The sequence below is a fragment of the Rhinopithecus roxellana genome, chromosome 4, assembly GCF_007565055.1.
Source record: "Rhinopithecus roxellana isolate Shanxi Qingling chromosome 4, ASM756505v1, whole genome shotgun sequence".
In the NCBI taxonomy this organism is placed as follows: domain Eukaryota; kingdom Metazoa; phylum Chordata; class Mammalia; order Primates; family Cercopithecidae; genus Rhinopithecus; species Rhinopithecus roxellana.
In genome coordinates this window covers 109,957,538-109,971,330 of record NC_044552.1, presented here as the reverse complement: position 1 = coordinate 109,971,330, position 13,793 = coordinate 109,957,538, and positions in this window count along the sequence as shown.

Genomic DNA, 13,793 nt, shown 5'->3' with positions numbered 1-13,793 from the left:
CTGTAGTCCCAGCTACTCGGGAGGCTGAGGCGAGAGAATGGCGTAAACCCGGGACACAGAGCTTGCAGTGAGCTGAGATCCGGCCACTGCACTCCAGCCTGGGCGACAGAGCGAGACTCCGTCTCAAAAAAAAAAAAAAAAAAAAAAAAAGTTATAATAATTGCAAGAATTATTTATAACCTCCAACAGGTTAAATTCAATGCATCGTTATGACTCAAAACAGAAATGTTACTAAGCAGGTAGTTTATCACAAAATATATGCAATAAAGTATGAAAAAAGTAATGCAACAGGGAAGATTAAGCTGAATTTCAGAATGCATTTATTGGGTTTTTATCCTTAGTGTTGTTACCAGCTTCTTTTTCAATGGGACTAACTTGCTGATAATGTGAAGATAAAATGTGAATGATAAATACATGAATCCAGAGATTAAAATCTGTACATATTAGTTCAAATGAAAAACAATTTCAGCCAAAATGTCCAAGAGACTCTAAATTCCATGATAGACTAAACAACATGCTTCAGGAATAAAGAAAATAGAAAAATTCTAAGGGTGTAAGCATTCAGGTATTTGGACCTTTATTCACATGGTCTGCTATTACAATCAGCCAGTAATCTAGGAGTCTGCTCCCAGCCCACTCACATCTAAACCTCTGGGAGGGAAAACCTTTTGTCTCAGATAATGTAAATGTGTATGGCAGTGGCTAGAAGCAAATTCTCTAAAGAAAAGTTTTTCTTTTGACATTTAGATCATTTCATTATTTCCTTCAGAATTTTGTTTTTTGTCAATGCTATGAAATGATTTAATGTTATTTTTTTCGCTATGAATAACCAATTCTAACACTTTTGAACAGTATTATCTTTATTCGCTAATTTGACCTGACAATTTCATCTATATATGTTCTATAGATTATGGGCTTTGTTTCATCACTCTCTCTACAGATATAGATATAGATAGCAATGTCATATTCTCTGATTTAACATAGCATTATAATAAGCCTCAGTATATGACAGGATATTTTTTCTATGGAGTTCTTTTTTTCTGAAATTCATTTTGTTATTATTTTGAAATTCACTTTCCAAATAAGCTTTTAAATTAATTTGTTAATTTTCTTAAAAAATTAGATCAGAGTTACAATTGAAATTATGTAAGCTTACAGCTACATTTGGAGAATATTTATGAAATAATTTCTTCTTAAATACATTAAGAAGAAATTACATATCTTTCATTTTCATTATATTTTAGTGCATTTTATAATTGTCCTCACAAAGATACTACCTGTTTTTTACTATACTCATCTTAGATATATTATCATCTTCATACTGGTACAAAAGGTTGTTTAAATATAATTTCTTCTTACTTTTTATTGCTAGTATGTGAAGTGCAATCAATTTTCTTATTTAAATCCTAGATCTAGAAAATCTAATACATTTCAAATTCTAATCCACTTAGTTTTTTCTCATGGTTAAAATGTATACTTTAGTGTTAGCTGTGAATACTCATGATTTTTCTTCTCTACTATTTTTTTTTTTTCTCAACTCAATATGCTGGCTAGGATTTTGAGGGTGGTCCTCTATGTTATGGCTTACAAGCACAAGTAGAGTGTTCCCTGTACTGCCTGGTTGTCTAGATACCTGGTTCACAGCCTTGCCTCTCAAACTCAAGAATATATTTTATATTACAGGGAAATCCTAAAGCTATCTGAGCTTCAAAAACTAGAGACCATCCTGGCTAACACGGTGAAACCCCGTCTCTACTAAAAAAATACAAAAAACTAGCCGGGCGAGGTGGCGGGCACCTGTAGTCCCAGCTACTCGGGAGGCTGAGGCAGGAGAATGGCGTAAACCCGGGAGGCGGAGTGTGCAGTGAGCTGAGATCTGGCCACTGCACTCCAGCCTGGGTGACAGAGCGAGATTCCTTCTCAAAAAAAAAAAAAAAAAAAAAAAAAAAAACTAGAAGAAACCTGGCTTCTCTGAATGTTTTGTCAAAAATAATCAATCTGACAATTTCCCAGAGGCCTTTCTTGGCCCTTGTATCACATCTAAAATTATGCTTAACCCTGTAGATGTCCCATCCTAATGTTTTTAAACTAGAACATTTTTTTTTCCAGCTGATTTCTCTGGAGATTGCATTCCATTACAAATGCTTAAAAAATTAGCTAAATTTCATGCTCTTTCAATGTTACTTTTCTTGCTTACAATAAGTACTATCACTACTCACTTTACTATCATTTTAGCACATTATGTCTGAGAGGAGATATAGTTTATGGTTTTCATTCTTCCATAGTGAATCATTTCTCAAATAGTGTTCCTAAAAAACACCGAAGTATAGTACTTAATCTATAAGATAAAATAGACTATGCTGACAGAGATAATAATTGGCAAGGTCATACATGCAATCTGAAATTCTGCAACGGTTGTGACTAAATGTTGCCACCTGAAAAATATTTTAACAAATACACAATTTGAGCCTGAAAAATATTTCTGGGTATTTTTAGTATCTTAGTAGTTACCAAAACTGTGGAATTATTAATTCTAACTTTTATTGAGGTATTCCTAGATGTTTAGCACTTTTCTAAACATGTTAAATATATTGTCCCATTTAGTTCTCACAAAAACATTAAAATGCAAATACAATGATTCTCATTTTTAAGCTGAGTAAAATGAAGAACAAGTTGCTCCATAATTCGTCAAGCTGCCTCATTTATTTCACTCTCCTCATTTTCCTCAAGGAGCACTGGTTTGCCAAGAGAACCGGCAGTGCCTCCATGGTCACACTGGCAAGAAACCTCTCCTGTGCCTTAAGATTGGGATTGGGCAAAATTAATTACAAAATAATTTAGGATTGGTGAGCATAGGAATGTGAAGTTCCTCAAGTATGCCTTGATAAGCAAATGTTTGATAAAAAGTAAGACTTTTTCCAGGCATGCAGTCTGTTTCTCTGATAGAACAGTTGCACAGATAAGACAATTTTCTTCTATGAATAAATTGTTTTCAGGAATTTTCTAAGGTTAAACAATGAATTTAACTACTGTTTTTCAACATTATCCTCAGGCACAAGAATATCCCAGAACAATAGTTCAAGTCACCTTAACATAGTGGTCTTAGTATTGAGTCCTGATGGTAAACCTATGTGGATGCAGGTGGTCTTAATTATCAACTCCAACTCTAGGATACTCAGCATAAGATGCTTAAGTCCCACATACATTTATTTAACTATAATATTTCTATAAATACAAATGTATTATGAAAATATCCCATCCATGTTAATTTTTATATAAATTATATTCTTGTCAAAAATTCCCATGCAATTCAATTGTATGCTTGAACGTTGAAAATGAAGTTCCCAGAAGCTTTCTAATTGTTACTTTATACAGAGGTTCACCCTTGATATAAACTCCCATTACTTAAATGACTTTTATTATTATTTTATTTAAAAATTCTATTGCTAAATGGGGTTAAGGAAACGTCAGTACTGATACAGATAATTTATTCTATAACTTTGAAGCAATAAACAGTGAATGACATTTTGGAATATTATACACAAGAAAGAGCCTATGAAAATATAGTGATTCAAAATTCTTACAGCAATAATAGCATATCATAAGAGTGAGAGAATATCAACCAGAGCAATGCTAAGTATAAACTTTAATCTAAAATGATGCAGCATGAGAATAACTCTGAGGGATGTTTTTCCTTGGGGGAAAGGAAGACAACTTTTATAGAGCTTTAACAGCAAAAGTCCAGATGGTTTTACGAATAGTTGGACCAAAACAGTTCTCAGAAGAAGAGGGAATTTTCCTTGTAGTTTAGCAGGTGCTGTTGGGCAATTTTTGCTTAGCAAGAGGACTGGAGATGAAGAATTTGATGTTACATTTATGTAAGGCCCACAGTAGAAAATGTTTTTCATTATGTATCACATGGAACTTCCATTAAAATAATAAAAAGAAATAATTACATATGTCTCTGTAAACTCTAAAGTGTTTTAAAATTAAAATTATAATATATAAAGAAGCATGCTTAGCTTCCAGATGACTGACTAGAGGCATCTAGTACTAACTTCCTCCACAAAGAAGAACCAAAATAGTGAGTAGATAATCACACTTTGAATAGATCATCTAAGAGAGACACGAATTCAACAGAGAAGTACTAGGAGACACCTAAAACAAGAATGGAAAGGGAAGTAAGGCAGCCTGCTTAGCTAGAGTCAGCTGGTGCCCCAATGCAGGCAAAAGGTAAGTGAGAGACCCCTAGTGGTTTGCATTCCCACTGAGGACTCCTGCAAATCTAGCCATGGGAAAGTCCCTTGATCCTTGAAGGCTCTGAGACTAACACATGGAGCTGCCTAGAAACAAGGATGTGGTGTAACTCCAGAAAAGAAGCTCACAATGTGTCACACATGACCCGAAGACCTAAGCAGTTATAGCATAGTGCCATTTTGAGAGCCCAGACCCATCAGACTCCATCCATTCCAGGAGTCCCACATCGCTTGTATCTCCACACTCCTGGAGCCTATTGACATCCTCCACCCAGAGCCACTGCCGTGACTGATAGCTGCCATCAGGGCCAAAATAAGCTGCCACACATTTATGAGTGCCCTCAGGACAGGCTATCCTGCATACAGCTGCCATCTGGGGCAAAAATGTACTCTCCTTAGCCACTTGTCTACTGCTACTAACATTGAAAGCAACCCTGCCCTCCTCAGTAGCAGGGCTGCAGCATAGCTGCTGCTGGCCCACTCAAGCATTCTGTCAGGTGAATGGGGATTTTCCTGCCCCCCATTACTACAACCAGCACCTGCACACACCAATGGAGAACCTGAGGACAGATCCACCTGGCCCAGCTCTGCATCTCCCTCAGTGCCCAAGTATGCCATTGAGAGCCTGGGAATTACCCAGCCCCGTCCACCAACATTGGTACCTGAGAACTCCTTTCAGGGGCCTAAGACAAGACCCACATAACCTGCCACCAAACCACTGCTGGCACCCACCCACAAGTGCCACCTGCAAGCCTGTGGACTGACCCACCAGGCTGGTCATGTCTGCTGCCAATATCAGCCTGAAGTGCTTGGGAGTTAGAAGCTTGTCCTGCCAATGCTATCACCATTCATGTCATATCCACCACCCAGGGGCCAAAAAACCCATCCACCTGTTCAGCTCATTGCTGCCACTATCAACACCCTGCCTGGAGGCTCATAAAATGACCTAACTGAACATTGGTGCCAGGATATGCCACCCTGGGGCCCAAGGACAGGCACACTTAGACCACTGCTGCAATTACTGAGACCCGAGTACAGGCCTGTCTAGCTTCCCTGTCATCAGAAAAATATTTACCATCATAAAAACACACAAAGTATAAAGCCCATGGGTACAGCAAACACACAAGTAAGGAAACAACTCAATGTTACCACTACAAAAAATAGCACAGTACAAAGATAATAAGAGAACCAAAGGAATAGGGATATACAAAACAATCAGAAATCAATTAATAAAATGACAGATATAAACCCTCACATATCAATAATATTATTGAATGTAAGCAGATTAAACTTTCCACTTAGACTGGCTAAATGAATTTTAAAAAATAGCCTAACAATATGCTGCCTACAAAAACTCATCACATGTAGACACACATTGACTGAATGTAAAGAGATGGAAAAATTCATTCCCTACAAACAACAACAACACACAAACAAACAAACAAACAAAAACAGCAGAAAAAGCTTAACTTACATCAGATAAAATAGAGTTTAATAAAACAAAGGAAGATCATTATATAATGATAAAGGGATCAATTCAGCAAGAGGATATAACAATACTAAACATATATGCATCCAACAGTGGCACGTCCAAGTATATAAAACATGTTATTAGCTCTAAAGGAAGAGATATACTCTAATACAATAATAACTGGGACTTCAGTGCCCCACTCTAAGCGGAAAATCAACAAAGAAACTTGGATTTAAACTTCACATTAGACCAAACGGACTTACCAGCCATTTACAGAACACTTCATTCAAAAGCTACAGAATACACATTTTTTTCTCGTCACCATATGGAACATTCTTCAGGATAGAGCATATATTAAGCCACAAAACAAGTCTTAACAAAATTTTAAAAAATTGAAATCATATCACGTATCATCTCAGAACACAGTGAAATTAAATGAGAAATCAAAAAAATAAAAAGAAAAGCTTTAGAAATCGTACAAACACAGGGAAATTAAACAATATGCTTCTGAATGACTGGTAAATAATGAAATTAGAAACGACATTTAAATTTTTTTAAAATAAATGAAAACAAAACCACAACATAACAAAAGCAAATGATTACAGCAAAAGCTGTGCTAAGAGAGAAGTTTATAGCAGTTAAGACCTTTATCAAAAAAGTAGAAGTATTTCAAATAAAGAACCAAACAATGTTCTTCAGGAAACTAGAAAATCAAGAACAAACTAAACCAAAAACTTAGAATAATAGAAATAATGAAAATTATAGCAGAACTAAATGAAATAGAGATTAAAGATATAATCAATACAACAAAAAGTTAGAGTTTTGAAAAAATAAAATGCATAAGCCACTAGCTAACTAGACTAACCAAGGAAAAAACAAGAGAAGTTTCAAATAAACAAAATCTGATACGAAAAAAACATTTCAAGTGATACCATAGAAATAGGAAAGATCACCGGAAACCATTATGAACAACTATACACCAACAAACCGGAAAACCTAGTGTAAAGGGATACATTCCTGGACACACACAACCAACCATAAGTGAATCATTGAGAAATTGAAAACCTGGACCAACAAAAACTGAGTAACGATATTGAATCAGTAACAAAAAGACTCCCAACAAAGGAAAGTCCAGGACTGGATGGCTTCACTTCAGAATTCTACTAAACTTACAAAGAACTACTATTATCCTCCTCAAACCATTTCAAAATTAATCAAGAGTAAGGACTTTGCCTAACTAATTCTATGAGGCCAGCATTACCTTGATATCTAAAATGGATAAGGACACACCAAATAAGAAAAGTATGGGTCAATATCCCGGATGAACATAGATTTTAAAATTATCAGCAAAATACTAGCAAACGAAAACCAACAGCATGTAAAAAAGATAACACACCATGATCAAGTAGAATTTATCCCAAGGATGAAAAGATAGTTCAGCGTATGCAAAACAATAAATGTTACGTATCATGTCAACAGAATGAAGGACAAAAATTATACGATTATCTCTATACATGCAGAAAAATAATGTGATAAAATTCAAAATCCCTTCCTCACAGAAACCCTCAACAAACATACAAGGAACATACCTCAAGGTAATACAAGCCATATGTGACAAACTGGCAATTGACATCATACTTAATGAGGAAAAGTTCAAAGTCTTTAAGAACTGGAACAAGTCAAGACGACCACTTTCATCACTGCTATTCAAATAGTACTGGAAGTCTAAGCCAGAACAATTAGACAAGGGACAAGAAACAAAAAGGCATCCAAACTGGAAAAGAGGAAGTCAAATTGTCCTTCTTTACATATGACATAATCTGATATAGAAAAAAACCTAAAGACAATAATAAAAAACTCTAAAGTTGCATAATGCACAATCAATATACAAAAATTAGTAGCATTTCTGTGCACCAATAATGAACTGAGTAAAAATCAAGAAAGAAATCCCATTTACAATAGCTACAAAAACATAAAATACCTTGAAATACATTTACTCAAAGAGGTGAAAGACCTCTACCATGAAAACTACAAAACACTAAAGAAATAAATTAAAGAGGGCACAAACAAATTGAAAGGCATTCCATTCTGCAGGATTAAAATAATTAACATTATTAAAATGACTATGTTTTCCAGTAAAATCTACAGATCCAATGCAATTCCAATCAAAATAACAATGCCATTCTTCACAGAAATAGAAAAACAATTACAACATTCTTATGGAATCAAAAATGAGCTCAAATAGCCAAAGTAATCCTTAGCAAAATAGCAAAGCTGGAGACATCACATTATCTGACTTAAAAATATTTTCCAAGGCTATCATAATCAAAACAGCATGGTATTGGTATAAAAACAAAAAAGATAAATCAGTGAAACAAAATGGAAAAGTCAGAGATAAACCCATGTATTTACAGCCAACTGATTTTCAACAAAGGAGCCAAAATTGTACATTGTGGAGAAAGCACCCACTTCAATAAATTGAGGATGAGAAAATGGAATATCTACGCAAAATATAAAACTGGCCCCCTATGTCTTCTCATATAAAAAAGTCAACACAAGATGGAATAAAGGCTTAAATGTAAGGACTGAAATGGTAAAACAGAGAAAAACATAGGTGAAATGCTTTAGGACTTTGGTCTGGGAAATAATTTTATGGAGAATACTTTAAAAGCGCAGACAACAAAAACAAAAAGAGACAAACGGAACTACATCAAACTAAAAATCTTCTGCAAAGTAAAGGTAACAAGAGTGAATAAACAACCTACTGGATGAGAGAAAATATTGGCAAAATATTCATCTAACAAAAGACTAATGTATGAAGTCCAACACAGAGTAATCAGGCAAAATAAAGAAATAATGGGCATCCATATTGGAAAAGAGGAAGTCAATATTTGTCAATGATATGATTGTACACTTAGAAAATCCTAGACTCCTCCAAAAGACGTCTAGATTTGATAAATGAATTCAGTCAAGTCTCATGTTAAAAAAATCAGTGTTAACAAGTCAGTAGCACTGGTATAGACCAACAACAACCAAGCTCAGAATCAAATCAAGAACCCAATTTCTTTTAGAATAGCTGCAAAAAATGTAATGAAATACCTAGGAGTACACATAACCAAGGAAGTAAAAGATCTCTGATGGCATTTGGCTCTATGTCTCCACCCAAATATCATGTTGAATTTTAATTCTTAGTATTGTGGAAGCGAGCTGATGGGAGGTGATTGACTCATGGGGGCAGATTTCTCCTTTGCTATTCTTGGGACAGTGAGTTCTCACAAGATCTGTTTACTTGAAAGTGTGTAGCACTTCTTCCTTCACTCTCTCTCTCTCTCCTCCACGTGTAAAGACACAGTTGTTTCCCCTTTGCCCTTCCACCATGATTGTAATTTTCCTGAGACCTCCCCAGTCATGACTCCTGTATCACCTGTGTAATTGTGAGTCAATAAAATCTCTTTTCTTTATAAATTCCCAAGTCTTGGGTAGTTCTTTATAGCAGTGTGAAAACCCACTAACCCAAAAAATTGGTACCAGAGAAGTGAGACACTGCTGTAGAGATACCTGAAAACGTGAAAACAACTTCGGAAGTGTGTGATAGGCTGAGGTTGGAACAATTTGGAGGGTTCAGATGAAGACAGAAAGATGAAGGAAAGTTTAGAACTTCCTAGAAACTTGTTGAATGGATTTAACCAAAATGCTCACAGTGATATGGGTAATAAAGTCCAGGCTGAGTATATCTAAGATGGAGATAAGAAACTTACTGGAAACTGGAGTAAAGGTCACTCTTGCTGTGCTTTAGTAAAGAGACTGGCAGCATTGTGCCCTTGCCCTAGAGATCTTTAGAACTTTGAACTTGAGACAGATAATTTAGGATATCTGGAGGAGGGAATTTCCAAGCAGCAAAGCATTCAAGATGTTTCTTCTAAAAGCTTATTCTCATATGTGTTTGCAAAGAGATGGTCTAAAATTGGAACTTATATTTAAAAGAGAAGCACAGTATAAAAGTTTGAAAAAATTGCATCCCGACCATGTGGTAAAAAAGATAAACCCACTTTCTGGGAAGGAATTCAAGTCCACTGCAGAAATTTGCATAAGTGATGGGGAGCCAAATGTTAATAACCAAGACAATAGGAAAAATGCCTCCAAGACATTTCAGAGACCTTCACAGCAATCCCTCTAATCACAGACTTGGAGGCCTAGGAGAGAAAAATGACTTTGTGGGCCAGGCCCAGGACAAAGCTAGTCTTTGCAGTCTCAGGACATAGAACCCTACATCATCCCCACTCCAGCCACAGTCATGTCTAAAAGGGGTCAAGGTACTGCTTGGGCCATTGCTTCAGAGGGTGGGTGCAAACCTCAAGCCTTGGTAGCTTCTACATGATGTTGAGCCTGTGGGTGCACAGAGGGCAAGAGCTGAGGCTTAGGGGCCTCCTCCTATATTTGGGAGGATGTATGGAAACACCTGAATGTTGAGGCATCAGTCTGCTGCAGGGATAGAGTCCTCATGGAGAAACTCTGCTAGGGCAGTGCAGAAGGTAAATGTAAGGTTGGACTCTGGGTCCCTACTAGGGCATTGCTTAATGGAGCTGTGGAAAAAAGACCACTGTTATCTGGACTCCAGAATGGTAGTACATCAGCAGCTTGCACTGTGCACCTGGAAAAACTGCAGGCATTCAACACCAGCCAGTGAAAGCAGTCATGGTGGCTGTACCCTGCAGAGCCACAGGGGCAGAGCTGACCAGGACTTTGGGAACCCACCCCTTGTGTCAGTGTGGCCTGGATATGAGACATGGAGTCAACAGGGAATATTTTGGAGCTTTAAGATTTAATGACTGTCCTGATGAGTTTGAGACTCGCATGGGGCCTGTGGCCCTTTTATTTTTGTCAATTTCTCTCTTTTGGAGTGGAAACATTTACCTAATGCCTGCACCCCCATCGTATCTTGGAAGTAACTAACTTGCTTTTGATTTTACAGGTTCATAGGTGGAAGAAATTTGCCTTGTCACAGATCATACTTTGGATGTGGTTTTTTGAGTTAATACTGGAATGATTTAAGACTTTGGGAGACTGCTGGGAAGGAATAATTTTGTTTTGCAATATGAGAAGGACATGAGAATTGGGAGGGGACAGGTGCAAATTGTATAATTTGGCTCTGCTCCGACCTAAATCTCATGTTGAATTTTAATTCCCAGTTTTAGGAGAGGGATTGGGTAGGAGATGACTGGATCCTCAGGGCAGAGTTCTTTGCTCTTTTTGCGCTAGTGAGTTCTCACAAGATCTGATTGTTTGAAAGTGTATAGCACTTCCCCCTTTGCTCACTTTCTTTCTTACCACCATGTGAAGATGTGTTTGCTTCCCCTTTGCCCCTCCACCATGACTGTAAGTCTCCCAAGACCTCACCATCTATGCCTGTCATACAGCAAGTGGAAATGTTAGTCAATTTAACCTATTTATGAATGACCCAGTCTCAGATAGTTCTTTATAGCAGTGTGAAAATGAGCTAATACAATCTCTATAAGGAGAACAACAAAACACTTCTGAAAAAAAATCGTAGATGACACCAAAAAATGGAAATACATCCCATACTCATGAATTAAAAGAGTGAATATCATCAAAATGACCATACTGCCCAAAGCAATCTACAGACGCAACTCAATTTCTATCAAAATACCAACATCATGTTTCACAGAATTAGAGAAAACTGTTTTTAAATGCACATGGAATCAAATAAGACCCTGAATAGCTACAGCAGTCCTAAGCAAAAAGAAAAAAATCTGGAGGCATCACATTATCTAATCTCAAATTATACTAAAAGGCTATAGTACCCAAAATAGCATAATACCGACATAAAGCTGATACATACACCAGCAGAAAAAAATTGGGAACCCAGAAAAAAGCCAAATACAATCAACTGATCTTTAACAAAGCATACAAAAACATAAATCAGGGAACAGACATTCCATTCAAAAAATAGTTCTGGAAAAACTGGATAGCCACATGTAGAATACTAAAACTGGATCCCTATCTCTCATCATATGCAAAAATCAACTCAAGGTGAACTAAAAACTTAAATGTAAGACCTGAAACCATATAAATTTTAGAAGGAAACCTAGAAAAAACTTCCGGACATTGATCTAGGCAAAGAATTTTCAACTAAATTTGCAAAAGCAAATACAAAAAAAATAAATAAATTAAAATGAGAGCATTAATTAAACTGACAAGCTTCTACTCCACAAAAAAAATTATCCTCAGTATAAACAGACAACCCACAGAATGGGAGAAAATATTTGCAAACTATGCATCCAATGAAGAACTAATATCCACAATCTACAATGAACTCTGACAACTCAACAACTCAAGAGTAAAAACAAACAAATAAATAAATAAATAAGATAATCCCATTACAATGTGGGCAGAGGACATTAATAGACATTTCTCACAAGAGATACAAATGACTAACAGGTATATTTTAAAAAATGCTCACATCACTAATGAACAGGGAAATGCCATACAAAACCACAATGAGCTATCATTGTATGCCAGTTAGAATGAATATTACTAAAAAGAAAAATAACTGATGGTGGTGCAGATGTGAAGGAAGGGGAACTCATACACCATTGGTGAGAATATAAATTAGTACAGGCACTCCAGAAAACAGTATGGAGATTGTGTTAGGTCATTCTTGCATTGATATAAATAAATATGTGAGACTGGGTAATTTATAAGGAAAGAAGTTTAATTGCACAGTTCTGCAGTCTGTATGGGAAGCACAGCACCAGTATCTGCTTCTGGGGAGGCCTCAGGAAGCTTTTAATCATTGTGGAATGTGAAGAGGGAACAGGCACATTGCAAGGCAAGAGCAAGAGCAAGAGAGAGTCAGGAGGGTGCCACACATTTTTAAACGATAAGATCTTGTGAGAAGCTACTCACTATCATGATAATAGCACCAAGCCAGGAGGAATCTGCCCCTATGACTCAAAGAGGTTCCACCAACCTCTTGCCCTCAGGCATTGGGGATTATAATTCAACATGAGATTTGGGTAAAGGCAAATATTCAAACTATATCAAAGATCTCTCAAAACACTAAAAAGAGAACTACCATATGTCTAGCAATCCCACTACCAGGTATTTATCCAAAGGAAAAGAAATCAGTATATCAAAGGCATATCTGCACTCCTGTATTTATTGCAGCACTACACACAAGAGCAGAGATAGGGAATCTACCTACGTTTCCATCAACAGAATAATGGTTAAACAAAATATGATGTATATACACACGATGGAATATTATTTGGGCATACAAAGGAAAGAGATCATGCCATTTGTAGCAACACAGATGGAACAAGAGATCATTATGTTAAGTGGCATAAGCCAGGCACAGAAAGACAAATACTGCACATTCTCACTCATATGTTGGATCTAAAATACTGGATTTTGTGATAGTAGAGAGTGGAATGATAAATGGTAACTGGGATTGGTATGTGGATAGCTGGAGGAATAAAAAGAGATTGCTTAATGGGCACAAACAGGATTTTTTTTTTTTTTTTTTTTTTTTGAGACAGGGTCTCACTCTGTTGCCCAGGCTGGAGTGCAGTGGCATGATCTCAGCTCACTGCAAGCTCTGCCTCTCAGACTCAAGCAATTCTTGGGCCTCAGCCTCCCGAGTAGCTGGTACTACAGGTATGTGCCACCACACACAGGTAAATTTTGTATTCTTAGGACAGAAAGGGTTTTGTCACGTTTGCCAGGCTGGTCAAACTCATGGCCTCAAGTCATCCACCCATCTTGGCTTCTCAAAGTGCTCTGATTACAGGCGTGAGCCACTATGTCCAGACAAACTCTAATATTTTATGGTAGGGTAGTGTGGCTATAGTTAGCAACAATGTATTATATATTTCAAAATTGCTAGAATACTTGAACTGCTCCCAACACATAGAAATCATAAACGCTTGAAGTGATGGATACCCTGCTTGATCATTACACATTTTATGCATGTAACAAAATATCACATGTACTCCCTATGCATATGGACATATATTAGGTATCAATTAAAAATTGTAATTATTAAA